This window comes from Eumetopias jubatus, unplaced genomic scaffold (assembly GCF_037043125.1).
Source record: "Eumetopias jubatus isolate StellerSeaLion01/CBP00866 unplaced genomic scaffold, mEumJub1_p1.0 scaffold_20, whole genome shotgun sequence".
NCBI lineage: Eukaryota > Metazoa > Chordata > Mammalia > Carnivora > Otariidae > Eumetopias > Eumetopias jubatus.
The window spans coordinates 3,403,925-3,418,172 of record NW_028274826.1 but is presented as its reverse complement, the minus strand read 5'-3'; the positions used below and the strand labels follow the sequence as shown (position 1 = coordinate 3,418,172).

Sequence of the window (14,248 nt, the reverse complement as noted above, 5' to 3'; positions counted from 1 at the left end):
AGTGGTGTCGGTGGGGGGATGGGTGGAGGGGCAGAGGGAGAAGGAACCTCAAGCCGACTCTGCACTCAGCACAGAGCCTGATGCGGGGCTCAAGATCATGAACCTGAGATCACGACCTGAGCTGAAGCCAAGTCGGTTGCTTAACTGACTGAGTCACCCAAGTGCCCCACCACTATCTCATTTCTGTCTCCATTAGTTTTACTTGGCTTTCATATAAATGGAATTATATAGTATGTATTCTTTGAGTCTGGCTTTTTTATTCAGCTTAATGTCTTTTGAGATTTGTCCATATTGTTTTTTATGTATCAGTAGTTGATTCTTTTTATGGCTGAGTAATATTCCATTATATAGATAGGCCCACAGTGTGTTTATCCACTTCCTGTTGCTGGACATTTGGGTTGTTTCCAGTTTGGGGCCGTTATAAACTCTTATAGCATTTTGAATGTAACTAAAAAGAGATTGCTGGGGCCCTTATTTGTAGTATTTTAAAGACTGTGCAAACCACTACCTTAATTTTCCCAGAGAACCTTTACTTCCTCTACAAAGAATCAGAAATTAGATAAGAAATTGTAATTTGTACTTTTTTCCCCCAAAGTCTTACTATAATTTTGGGTAAGAAAATGGATGAATTTATTCTTACTTTACAGATGAAAGACTCATGCCACGTCTTTAAAGGACCTCCAGAATCACAGAAGGAGTCACTTGTGAATCTAGGAGCAGAGGCCAGGCATGGTGTCTCCCTCCAGAGTGCCATCTAGTAGACCACATGTGTATCCAGACCCGTAGTCCTTGGGAAACAGTGGAATGCTGGATCCCTGTCCATAGGCCCCAAAGACAAGTCTAAAGTGCAGTTTTTAAAGGTATGAATGGAACAATTCTAAGCCCAGACCAGAACATAATTTAACAGGAAAGAATATCCAAAGGAAAAAAGACCATCTCTTCAACAAATGGTGTTAGGAAAATTGGACGGCCACATGCAGAAGAATGAAACTGGACCATTTCATTACACCATACACAAAAATAAACTCAAAATGGATGAAAGACTTAAAGATGAGACAGGAATCCATCAAAATCCTAGAGGAGAACACAGGTAGCAACCTCTTCAACCTCGGCCGCAGCAAGTTCTTCCTAGAAACATCTCCAAAGGCAAGGGAAACAAAGGCAAAAATGAACTATTGGGACTTCATCAGGATAAAAAGCTTTTGCACAGTACAGGAAACAGTCGACAAAACCAAAAGACAACTGACAGAATGGGAGAAGATATTTGCAAATGACATATCAGGTAACGGGTTAGTATCCAAAATCTATAAAGAACTTATCAAACTCAACACCCAAAGAACAAATAATTCGATCAAGGAATGGGCAGAAGACATGAACAGACATTTCTCCAAAGAAGACATCCAAATGGCCAACAGACACATGAAAAAGTGCTCAACATCGCTCGGCATCACGGAAATACAAATCAAAACCACAATGAGATACCACCTCACACCAGTGAGAATGGTTAAAATTAACAAGTCAGGAAATGACAGATGTTGGCGATGATGCAGAGAAAGGGAAACCCTCTTACACTGTTGGTGGGAATGCAAGCTGGTGCAGCCACTCGGGGGAACAGTATGGAAGTTCCTCAAAAAGCTGAAAATAGAGCTACCCTACGACCCAGTAATTGTACTACTAGGTATTTACGCCAAAGATAGAAATGTAGTGATCCGAAGGGGCACCTGCACCCCAATGTTTATAGCAGCAATGCCCACAATAGCCAAACTGTGGAAAGAGCCCAGATGTCCGTCGACAGATGAATGGAATACAGTGAATACAATGGAATAATATGCAGCCATCAAAAATGGAAATCTTACCATTTGCAATGACATGGATGGAACTAGAGGGTATTATGCTAAGTGAAATAAGTCAATCAGAGAGATAATTATCATATGATCTCACTGATAGGTGGAGTTTAAGAAACAAGGCAGAAGATCATATGGGAAGAGAGGAAAAAATGAAACAAGATGAAACCAGAGAGGGAGACAAACCATAAGAGACTCTTAGTTACAGGAAACAAACTGAGGGTTGGTGGAGGGGAGGGGTGTGGGAGGGATGGGTAACTGGGTGATGGACATTGGGGAGGGTATGTATTGTAATGAGCACTGGGTATTACATAAGACGTGAATGACAGACCTGTACCCCTAAAACAAATAATATATGTTAATTAATTGAATTTAAATTTTTTTAAAAAGGGAAAAAAACATAATTTAAGTTTTCTGTGACATGGTGATGAAAATCTTTACGGGAATTATGAGAGCTGAACTAACAGTTTCCAGATAATTGAAGTATGATAATAAATCCAAAGATGATTTCTTCTTTTTTCTGTGATAGGATTTAAGTGGAACTTTTATTTTTAACTCAAACTAGATCATTAAGACCATTGGAACTGTGACTTAGAGTGTTTCATATTTATTGGAAATTGAACTAAAAAGATTTTTGTTCTATAAACTTTAAAGATCAATGGATTATTTTCCTTTTAACATCTAGTGTTAATTAATGGGGCTGACACAATTAATGGCATCAAGAACATTTAATTATGTTTCTTATAATGATGTAATCACGTAAGTGTTTTAATAGGTTAAGTGATCAGCCTAATCTTTTATCTGTTTTTGCAGCAACTTTATCCTGATTTCTTCTTTGTGAGAAAGCTTTTAGTGCTTTAAAAAATTTGAGATAAACTTTTGTTAAATTAATATGCTAATGAAAAATAGTATGTATTCTTCAATAACGAGATTTTCCTGAACATCATCAAAAGATATGATATTAAGAGGTCTGTTTTTATGATAGCTGCTTTAAATCAAAGATGTTGATGAATTTTGAATTCGACTGCTAAATGTCCAGGCTGATGAGTTGCTTAGAAAACAATAAGAATATTTGCTGAATCCATTTTCAAGGAAGTCTCAATTAATAGAACTGACTCTTAAATCTCCTCCTAAAAGAAGGCATTTCTTTGAAAAAATGCTCTGGGCTCAAAGTTTAAGATATGCAATAATTTATTATGCTCTCAGAGTCTGATCTCAAGCAATTTAATATCATTGTGGCAGATATTTATTTACCATTGAAGTAGGAATCGTTATTTGCTGACACTTTGTGGTTTTTCTTTAAGTAGTCCTATTAGATGTGATAAGAATGAATCAACTTAATTTCATCATAATGCTCATACTTTATTTTTCCAACAGAGGCAGCAAAGCAGTGTTGTTCTATGTTATACACCTAGCTTCTTTCCCCTTAGTGCTGTTTTTATAGTTCATGCCTTCGTGGTAAAAATATGTATGGCTTCTAATTTAAAGGACATTCGACTGGGAACCCAGAATAGTCTTTAAATGTTCCTTAGGTATTTTGAGTGGGTCAGTGCTCTCAAAAGATTGCTTTCATCCAAATGCAGTGTCTATTTGCAGTTTTGTAGTGTAGAATAATGGGCAATGCATAAAAAAGAATAAATGCATTTTCAACATTGTTATTTACCTGTAAGTTCTTTACCTTTATTTTTGCTCTCTCTGCAAGTTAAGTGACCACCCCAAGGTCAGAGCCAGATTTGGAGCTTAGAATCTGAGTCATGAGAGTGCTTTATTCTCTGAGCCAAGCCACGCTTCTTCTTCAGTAAAGGAATTAGTGGAGGCCTCAGCTTTCCTTCCTGAAGATAACTGCTGAGACAGTAAGTCACGCCCTTGTTAAACATTAAAAAAACTTGTTCATCCTTGTTATTGTTTTATGACATCCTAACAGTGCAGAGTGAAGGCTTCTTTGTGAGGGATGTCGACTGAAATCAGGCTGCTGGACAAAGCCATGGGTCTGAGTTTTAGTGGACCACTCTGTATTAATCATGGAGAAATAAGAGACTGAAAGTCAGAAATGACAGTGCATGTGTGAAAAGAAAACCTACATTTTGTGATTTGCCTGAATGAGAAAGTGCTCTCTCCAATGTCTTCTCTGACCTTACCTGTATGCCTATAACACTTCATAGTCTAAATCAGCACACATTTTAGAACTTGCTGACTTATAATACCATGCGTTACCGTTTACTTACTATTTAGGTATCATTCATGTCTCCCTCAGTAGATACTGATCCTTTTGACCACAGAGACTTTTTAAGGATTTGGTGCATAATCATATGGATGCTCTTTCTTGCCCAGCAATACCTACTCTGTGATTTGTGGAGCATGGTTATTAAGAACTTGGGTTCTGGAATCAGAGTGCATTAGTTCTTCTGCTTGCTAACTTTGGGACCTGAGACAAATTCCTTAACCTCTTTGGGCCTCAGTTTCCTCATCTGTAAATGAGAATGACAATGGCAACTACCTCATAGCTTTGTTATGAGCTTGAGATGACTTAATATACACAAAGCACAGAAAACAGTGTCTAGCACATAAGCGTTCAGTATTGCTATTTTAAGACATATTTAATGTCATTGACATTTAGGTTGGCCATAACTTATGGATTCAGGAAACCTAAAGATTCTATTCACAGCTGGCCTAGGACTTCTGTGAGCAATTTTGAGTTATAATGGAGTGGTACGGCTCTGGAAAGTTCCCAGTTGTTCAAATGACATGTGAGAAATGGAGCTGAGCTATGAATATAGCCATTTGGGAGAAATTTGGCCTAAGGTTAAGCTGAAGTAAATGGATTGACTCAGAGATCATGACAGTAGGTTGGCACTATATACTCAAAATTATCTTAGCAAGAAATAATTAAAGACAATTCATTGGAGGATTCCAAGGCTCAATAAAATCCTGAATTCAAAATCTCTTTCAGCAAAGTCCTTTAAAGTTGTAGTAGGTTCCTTGGTTGAAATCCAGTAACTCCACTTTGGTTAAATAATCACGTGGTTCTGAAATACAAATGGTGGTGGAGAATGTGGCTGCTTGTATCCAAAGATGATCCTTGGGGCACCTGGGTGGCTCAGTTGGTGAAGCGTCTGCCTTCGGCTCAGGTCATGATCCCAGGGTCCTGGGATGGATCCCCGTGTTGGGCTCCCTACTCAGCGGGGAGCCTTTTCTCCCTTTCCTTCTGCCATTCCCCCTGCTTGTGCACGCTCTCTCTCTCTCTCAAATAAATAAATAAAATCTTAAAACAACAACAACAACAACAAAAATGGCCCCCAAAGAAGTCTACTTTCCAATATATACACTCGTTCAGTCTTCTCCCCATTACTCTAGGATGGCCATGAGACTTGCTTTTGACCCACAGAATGCAGTGGATGTGACACTCTAGGACGTAGGTCATAAGGCTTTTAGTTTTTGCCTGTTCTGTTGGAATACTAGCTCTGGAGGAAGCCAGTCATCAGGCAAAAAGTCCAATTATCCAGAGAGAGCCATATTATGAAGCAGTGGTGTACCAAGACAGTGGGAGAGGTCCACCAAGGATGTAGAGAATAAAGGGATGCATTGGATATAGAGAATTTGAAAACAATATTAAAATCAACTAAAGGGGCACCTGGGTGGCTCAGTCGTTAAGCCTCTTGCCTTCGGCTCAGGTCATGATCCCAGGGTCCTGGGATCGAATCCCACATTGAGCTCCCTGCTCAGCAGGAAGCCTGCTTCTCCCTCTCCCACTCCCCCTGCTTGTGTTCCCTCTCTCGCTCTGTCTCTCTCTGTCAAATAAATAAAGTCTTAAAAACAACTAAAAATTAGTCTGCTTTTTATTATTACCATGCACAACCAATTATAAACAGTGATAAAATATTCCTTTCCACTCTTGCTGCATCTGTCACTCACCCTACCCCCTGTAAGCCAGTGTGGTGGAGCCCAAAGCAGCCATATGGAAGGAGAGATGTCTGACCAGCCTCCATATGCACCAGCCATTGCAGACCAGGCACCAGGCACAAAGAGAAGAAGCTATCTAGGGTATCCAACCCACTCTGGCTTTCAGAAGACTCCAGCCCCTGCTGCCATCTGACTGCAATTGCACAAAAGATCAAAACCATAACCATTCAGCTGAGCCTAGTTAAACCACAGAACTCTAAGAGAGAATATAAGTAGTTGTTTTAGGCTACTAACTTTTGGAGTGGTTTATTATGCAGCAGTTGATAAGCAGAAGAGAAAAGAAACATACAAGAAGGAAAAAGCCTCATCTCTCTTTTTTTTTCCCCCTCCTTCTAGGGATAAAATAGCACTCAAGTCTCCTTTGCTGTGTAGGGTATCTAGATATCAGCTTACCTTCATATTAACAAAAATACTTGATTTCACCACTAGATGGAAATTATATCATAATGATGTTGCCAAGCAACAAGGGATTAAAAACCTCTAAGGAGTGGCCATAGAATGCAAAGAATTTGGTCGGCCTACTAAGTTCCTGCTGCACTTCTCTTTTAAAACCTGGTTGTAGGAAGAAGTGATGTCCACGGGGAGAGAAAGAGGAAGGTATCTAGGGACCTTAAAAAGACAGTGCCCACTTAATGATTATTAGCCTGAAATGATGAATGCACAAGAATGTCAACTTATAACCTTGAAAATAGTCATTGTTTGTGATTTAAAAGGACAATAATTTTTAGGAATAAATACTAGGAACTTTGTGTCTTCTCAACCTCACTTCATTTGAAAAAGCATTTGTAAAGGTTAAAATCCTTTTCCCTGAGATACCTTAAAGCTTTGGATATTTATTACAACACTCAAATTCATATGCAGTAATGGTTTTCTGAGCTTTACAAGCCTATTATTGAGTGATAAGCAAATTCAATGTTTTTTGGGGAGGAGAAAATCAATAGGTTGGGGGGGCTATAAACTTTTCCTTTGGCTGGTCAAAGAGTAGGGCGGAGACAGGGGTACTCCTACTGAGGGCTTTGGGGATAGCTTAGTAGCAGGTACATATGAAGACACTCATGATCAACATAAAGTGTATGTCCCTTAACTCACCAGAGGTCCTTTTCATTATTTCCTCTGGGTGACCTTTCAGCCCTCCATTTTTTCCTGATAATTAAGTTTTTTGTTTTTGTGTTGTTTTAATTTAAAAGTTGGGTGGGGGGAGGTAAACCCAGAAGAAGTCGAATAGGAATTGAATGTATTTTCAATGTTTTAGCAAAACCTATGTGGAACCCCAAACATGCACATTATGGGGGCACCCCCACATATCCCAAATCTTTCCTGAGACGTGGGTATTGAGGCAGAATAACCATGCACGGTGAGTGGCAGAAACCCGCCCTCAGCCTGCCCGCGTTGCTGTGGTGAACACTCTGCCGAGCGAGCGTGACTAGAGCAGACCCACCAAATCCCATGTAAGTGGTCAGAGCACAAATGAGGCTGTCGGTGGGTAGTCCTACCCTATTCATGAGCTCTTTCAGAACAATTTTCACTATTTTTTTTAAATACTGTTTTTGGCAAACACTTGCTACTTGAAATAAAAAATGCATGAGTCACCTACTGGGATAGGCACAGTGTGTGGTTCATTGAATTTAGCTAAATTGTGAGTCATCCATCAATAGTCCTCTTGGTGAACATACTTGTAATAATTTCACACGTTACAAACAAAAATCGGTATGATTTTCAGGATTCTTGAAGCTATTTCCCTTGGGGATTTTTTGGATTCTGTTTAGTGTTTTTTTTTGTTTGTTTTTTTGGGTTTTTTTTGTCTTGCTAGGTGGCGAGAAACTTAGCCTGGTTTTCGGATGGATCCAAGGCTTGTCTCTGTCATGTTGTAAAAGAGGGAGGCTTAAGGGGGGTGGGGGTAGAATGTGGAGCTGGAGACATGAGTTGAGGGAAATAATTAATGATTACTATTTGTCCTTGTCAGATCCTTGACTTGTAAGATTAATTGTGGCATCTGAAAAATAATCGGCCCCACTCTCAGAACAGTCTGAGAGCTGCAAGAGTATCCACTGGGGCCCCTTTCTCCTGATAGGGGAGGGCAGGGACGGTGGTCCCGAGTGTCTGTGCACCGCTGCCCTCTATCGGATGGCACTAGCGTCTCTCCGGACCTGCGCCCAGATGGAATGAGTGGTCCTGGTCAGGTGGCCTGTGACCCAAGCAAATAAGCATTGGACTAAGACCAACTCTTTTTTGGGAGGGGGCGGTTTATAGTTGGCCTGTCTAAACCAAAAGAGACCGCTTTCTGGCTAGAGCAGTGAGTCTAGGGTTTCTGGCTCGAATGGCCCTTGCTTCCATCCCGGTGTCTGCCTGGGAAGACACTGGCATCTGTGTTGATGGCATGACAGGTGTTGTGATTAAAATGCTAAATCTCTGTTTTTTCAAGAGGTGAAAATAATCACAAAAGAGAGTATCCCTACCTGTTATTTTTCTCTCTGATAAGTTGCAATAAAACTTACTATAAAGGGACTTTTGCCTTTGGCTACAACCAGAGGTGAGTTTGTATATGGATATGAGAAGTTATGGTTCTTTGCAAACAATGGGTAAGGTGCCCATATCAACAGGATGTATGCAGGAGGCACAGGAAACTGGCTGGGCAGTTTGCTTCCTTTTGGCACATCTTTCTGCCCTCCTTTACCTTCTCCAGCTGGACTAAGTATCCAGGTGGCAGCCTGGGGGTCCTGACTTGCCTGAGTAACTTGGGAAAGTTGTGTAACTTTCAAAACCTCGTTTTGCTCATGTGTAAAACGAGGCACTCGGAATAGATGATTTCTTAGGATCATTTTATTTCCGAGATGCAGTAAATGATCTTTTCTCCCTGGATGGTAACAGAAACACAAAAATCAATTTAAATATCATACACACACTTTTAGACAAATCACTTTCTTTTGAAAAAGCAGTGTGTTCACTGTGATAATTTAGCACCAGGATGTGAGGTGGTGGAAATAGCTTTGGCTACTTTGGTGCTCTAGTCCTTTCATGAACCAGCTGGATGGGACAGGCATCCTTGCCCAGTGGCCCCGCCAGAGTCTCTAGGGCCAGCAGATGGCGCACTTGCACAGTCCACACGTTTTCCAGGCTCCCAACCTAAACAGTACTGATTAGCATCCAGAAATAACAGCTACTAATGTTTGAATAAATTGCAATATTTTCTAGGCAACTAAAACCATGACTTTTTGAGCTGGAACATTTACTAATATTTGTAATTGTTTGGAAGGTTGTTAATCTATAACACTTTCCACTGCTAAACAGCACCCTTCACCTGGGCCTCAAAAAACCCTTAATGAATTAATTGGCTTATTTTTTTCAGGTGGAGAAATTAGGGTAGAGGATAAGTTGGTTAAGAGCCCCCAGATAATTCAGATCATACTTCCTGGTGATCTTTTAAAATTGTCATTCTTACTCTTCCTTTCTTTAATGCTCATTTCTGATTGTGGAGGGGAATGTGTGTATGTTGGGGGTGTTGACTGAGGGTATGGGAAAAGGAATTGACACCTTAGTCACTTTGGGAGCATTGTCACCTGCCACAGTCACTGTAACTTGACCTCCACAGCCTATATGTGGAAGACCCTGCTATAAGGTAGCTGGAGTTTATTGATTACTTGCTTTGTGCCAGGCATCGTCTAAGCAGTTCTCATATATTAATCATTGAATCCTCCCAACAACCCATAGAGGAGGCAGAGTGAGTGTAACTTGCCTAGAGTAACAGATATTTGTAACTTCCTGGGCTCTGAATCAAAGTGATAAGGGCAATAAATTCTTTTTTAGTGGTAACCACTCTGACCCAGGCTATTTTCCAGCTAATATAGATCATGAACTGATTTTTATTTTAACTTTTAAATTATGGGAAATGTACGGGAACTTTGATTATATCATGTCAGCTTTGGCAGTATCAGCTTGTGAGGTTATTGTTCGTTTAGAAGAGTTCCTTCCCCAGTCTCATGCTTAGGAGAAACTGGTCACCGGAAATGCGAATAAGATGTGAATGAAATGGGGAAGTTTGGTGATTTAATTACTCCAGTAATAAATATATTCCAAGCACCACTTTTTCCATTAGCGACCAGTGGCACCAGGGATGTGTAATAAGTCATCAACATTTATTTATTGCAGAAGCCTACAGAGTGTACCTGTGGGCCAGGTACAAGCATTAGTTCACATAATGAATCACAATTGTGATGAGTCCCGTTCTACAGATGAGGAAACCAAAGTTAGGAGAGGTTGAGTATCACAGCGAGTAAGGGGCAGAGCTGGGATTCAAACCAGCCTGTAGGGCTTCTGATCCATGCTGATAACCTGTAGGCTGTGCTACCTCCAGCAGTAAGGAAGCACATATGTTGGCAGGGAGTAGAGCAATTTAGTTAGAGTCAAAGACAGAAAGGAACACTCATGGTGTTGATTTCCTCCTACCTAACAAAAATCCTGGTATAGCAAATAATTTCTAGAAAAGTAAGAGTAAAGGGAAAGAGGAACTATAAAAAACAGGAAACTGCAGGGAGACCTACAGACGTTTCTTTAAATGAGTCTTAAAATTTACTTAGAACAATGATCCATTCTTCCACTGAAGGCTAAACAAGAGGAAGTTGCATTTTCAGAGTTGTGTTGGAGTGCACATTTGGTATCTTTACCCGCCACTCCTATAATGACATCAGCCCCCACTGCATCTTTCCTAGGAGAAAAAGTTTCTTTAACACTAATGTGCATGCAGATCACCTGGGGATCTTGATAAAAATCTGGATTGTGCTTAGATAGGTCTGGAGTGGGGCTTGAGATTCTGTATTTCTAAGCAGCTGCTGATACTGCTTCTGTCTGCCTGGCTCTGAGTGGCTAGCCTCCTCCCCGGTGTGGTCTGGACTTGGCCAAATAAGGTTCTTAACTCTTCTCTTGTCCCCAGCTCTCAAACACCTAGGAGAAAGCTGACTTTAGGAGGAGGCAATGAGGCCAATTCACTGAGAGACGCTGAAGGGAAGAAAAAAGGGGAGAAACAGAAAGAGAGAGAGAGAGACCTGCTAACATACCTTGAATTCTGGACACCAGCTCTGTCCTAGAACATCTCAGTCACACAAGCCAAAAAAACTTCCCTTTGGATTAAGCTAATTTGAACAGCTTCTGTTGCTTGTGATTAAAAGGGCTCTAGCTCAGAAGTGATTTAGGTTTGATATGAAAGTAGCTATACAAAAATACTGCAGATCCTGCGCCTGCTACAAATGGAGACCACCCATCCTCTGGACTAGAACAATGCCGGGCTGCTCCACAATGTTGCTTTCTTACGTCAAGGCCTTTTTACTCTTCCTGGAGAATCTTATGCTCTGCACCTGAGCTTGGTTAGTGTTCACTTTGAGAGCAATGAATAGCACCTTATTCCTAGGAAGAGATTCTTCCCTTTGGTTTGTTGTACTAAATGCTGTTGACAAAAAGACTGGGGCTCAGGGCACTGCTTGGAGAAAGGTGAGGTAGAGGTTCAGGGTGGATTGCCAAAAAGGCATTAGACTAAAACCCAGATCCCTGGGTTTGTATTGCTACTGAATTCTTTAAGCATATAATTTTTCAAAAGAGGTCTTCAGTCATGTTTATAAAAATACAATGTTCTTTTACTGCCTATACCTTTAAAATTTCCATTCTCCAGTGTTTTTACTCAGGGTGCAGTTTTCATGCCAGGTGACCACCATTATGCCTTCTAGAATAATCTTCAGAACTTCTTAAAAGTTAATTCCAATAGACAGAGCCTTCATTTAAAATAATATATTATTCTAAATGTATTAAGTGGAAATGAATATTACAAAAATGTAAGCCTTTAATCTTCAGGATTTTTAGAATGTTAAGTGAAGTTAAAAATATTACAATTTTGTTTTATTAAACATGGTAAAAACCTACCAAAAGGAGCCCAAGAAGAGTCAGTTTTTACAGAGTTATTACAACCATGGTGAACCCTATCTGTAAATGTGCTGTTAATTTCACCAGGAATAGAAGAAATTCTTTGGATTGGTGGACAAAGAACAATGGTGATGGGGAAATTTAATTTCTTTATTTGCTTTAGGCCTCATCACTTTTTTAAAGTAATCTCTACACCCTTGGGGCGTCTGGGTGGCTCAGTCGTTAAGCGTCTGCCTTCGGCTCCGGTCATGATTCCAGGGTCCTGGGATCGAGCCCCACATCGGGCTCCCTGCTCCGCGGGAAGCCTGCTTCTCCCTTTCCCACTCCCCCTGCTTGTGTTCCCTCTCACGCTGTCTCTCTCTCTCTGTCAATTAAATAAATAAATCTTTAAAGTAATCTCTATACCCAAAGTGGGACCTGAACTCATCACTCCAAGATCAAGAGTCATAGGCTCCACTGACTGAGCCAGCCAGAGGCCCTAGCCTAATCACTCTTTCAATGCTTTCTTTGCTTGCTTAGTTTTTTTAAAAAAAGATCTTATTTATCCACTTGAGAGAAAGAGAGCATGAGAGGGGGCAGGGTCAGAGGGAGAAGCAGACTGCCCGCCGAGCAGGGATCCCAATGCAGAACTCGATCCCGGAGCTCCAGGATCATGACCTGAGCCGAAGGCAGTCGCTCAACCAACTGAGACACCCAGGCGCCCCTGCTGACTTAGTTAAAAGGCAAGGGCTGTGCATTAGATGTTCAGGGATCTGGGTTTTAGTCTAATGCCTTTTTGGCAATCCACCCTGAACCTCTACCTCACCTTTCTCCAACCGGTGCCCTGAGCCCCAGTCTTTTTGTCAACAGCATTTAGTACAACAAACCAAAGGGAAGAATCTCCTCCTAGGAATAAGGTGCTATTCATTGCTCTCAAAGTGAACGCTAACCAAGCTCAGGTGCAGAGAGTAAGAATCTCCAGGAAGAGTAAAAAGGCCTCGATGTAAGGAAGCAACATTTTGGATCAGCCTGGCATTGTTCTAGTCCAGAGGATGAGTGGTTTCCAAACCCGGGACTGTGGAAATAGTACCCGAGATCTGTGAGTCCTAAACACACCTCCCAACTCGTGGACACACCGCATGTAGACCTCACACATCCTGGGCTGCTGTTTCCTAATACATGGAAGTGCTGCTTGAAGGATCAAATTCCAAAGTTCCTTCCACAAAGTGATGTGGAAATGAACTCACAGTAGCTTTCTGTTGGACTTTTTCTTAATATAAATATAAGCTCTAAAATAGAAGATCCTAGGTCAGGATCCTGCGGCAGTCTACTCCTTTAAAATTTTAAGCATGTTGGGCGCCTGGGTGGCTCAGTCGTTAAGCGTCTGCCTTCAGCTCAGGTCATGATCCCAGGCTCCTGGGATCGAGTCCCACATTAGGCTCCCTGCTCAGCGGGAAGCCTGCTTCTCCCTCTCCCACTCCCCCTGCTTGTTTTCCTGCTTTCGCTGTCTCTGTCAAATAAATAAATAAAATCTTAAAAAAAAATAAAATAAAATTTTAAGCATGTTAAATTAAGCCCGTAAAATTTTTTTTTCCAAACAAAAGAACTTAAATACAAAGTATTTATGATGAGGTTATTGGAAGGACGGGAGGATCAAAGAGAAGATTCTGCGGACGGGAGGCAAGCAGGAAATCAGAAGGGAGGGGCAGGGGGAGGGCGTGTGTTCTGCGTTTGGTGGGGATCTCCGTGGGTGGGCGCGGCTTCACTGACCGCAGTCCGGGGATTCTGCTCTGTCCTCACAACTCCACACAACCGCGGAGGATTTTAGCTTTGGCTTCTCCATCCCCATCCGTGATAGCTTCTTATTCATCTCTAGGTGCCTCCACCTAGAAGTGTGGGACTTGCTTTGACATTCTGTAGAGAGCAGGTTCCTCTTCACTTTCCACACAGCCAGATCACAATTCTAGCTCCTCAAACACAGCCCATAGAAGAAGGAAAGATTTTTCTTTCTAAAGAAATAAGACCAGAGTTTAACTATAGAGAACAAACTGATGGTCACCAGAGAGGAGGTAGGTGGGGGATGGGTGAAATAGGGGATGGGGATTAAGGAGGGCACTTGACGTGATGAGCACCCGGTAATGCATGGAAGTGTTGAATCATTATATTGTACACCTAAAACTAATATGACACTGTGTATTAACTACACTGAAATTCAAATCAAAACTTAAAAAAATAACACCAGAGAGAGTCTAGAATATGGGACACTAGGCGACATGGAGGCTGAAAACTAGAGGGTTTGGTTCCAGTCTACAGATAGAATGTGGATCCTCAGGATGCCTTCCTTAGCCTGTTTCCAGATCACTGGCAAACAGACATTACCCCACTGCCCTGCCTCAGACAGAGGGTTGCATTCGTGTTCTCTCAAACCTGCGCATCTACACCCCAGATACTGACATTGGGGGTTACCTCAGTGAGAAGGTCAACTATTTAATTTCTTTAAATTATATGCATCTGTTAAATTGCAAGAATGGGGTATGAAGATGTCCAGTGTCCTCCTC

General features: G+C 41.3%; 1 protein-coding gene across 2 annotated transcripts in view; it reads right to left on the bottom strand.

Annotated features, from left to right (window-relative positions):
- Nucleotides 1-11,843: 11,843 nt before the first annotated feature.
- The window catches only part of LOC148162120 (putative phospholipid-transporting ATPase IIB), a 78,375-nt gene continuing 75,970 nt past the window's right edge, over nucleotides 11,844-14,248 (bottom strand). For both annotated transcript variants that reach the window (XM_088020248.1, XM_088020256.1), the window contains one exon: nucleotides 11,844-13,699. The gene's annotated coding sequence lies outside the window, so the exon portion shown is untranslated. The remainder of the gene's footprint in view (nucleotides 13,700-14,248) is intronic.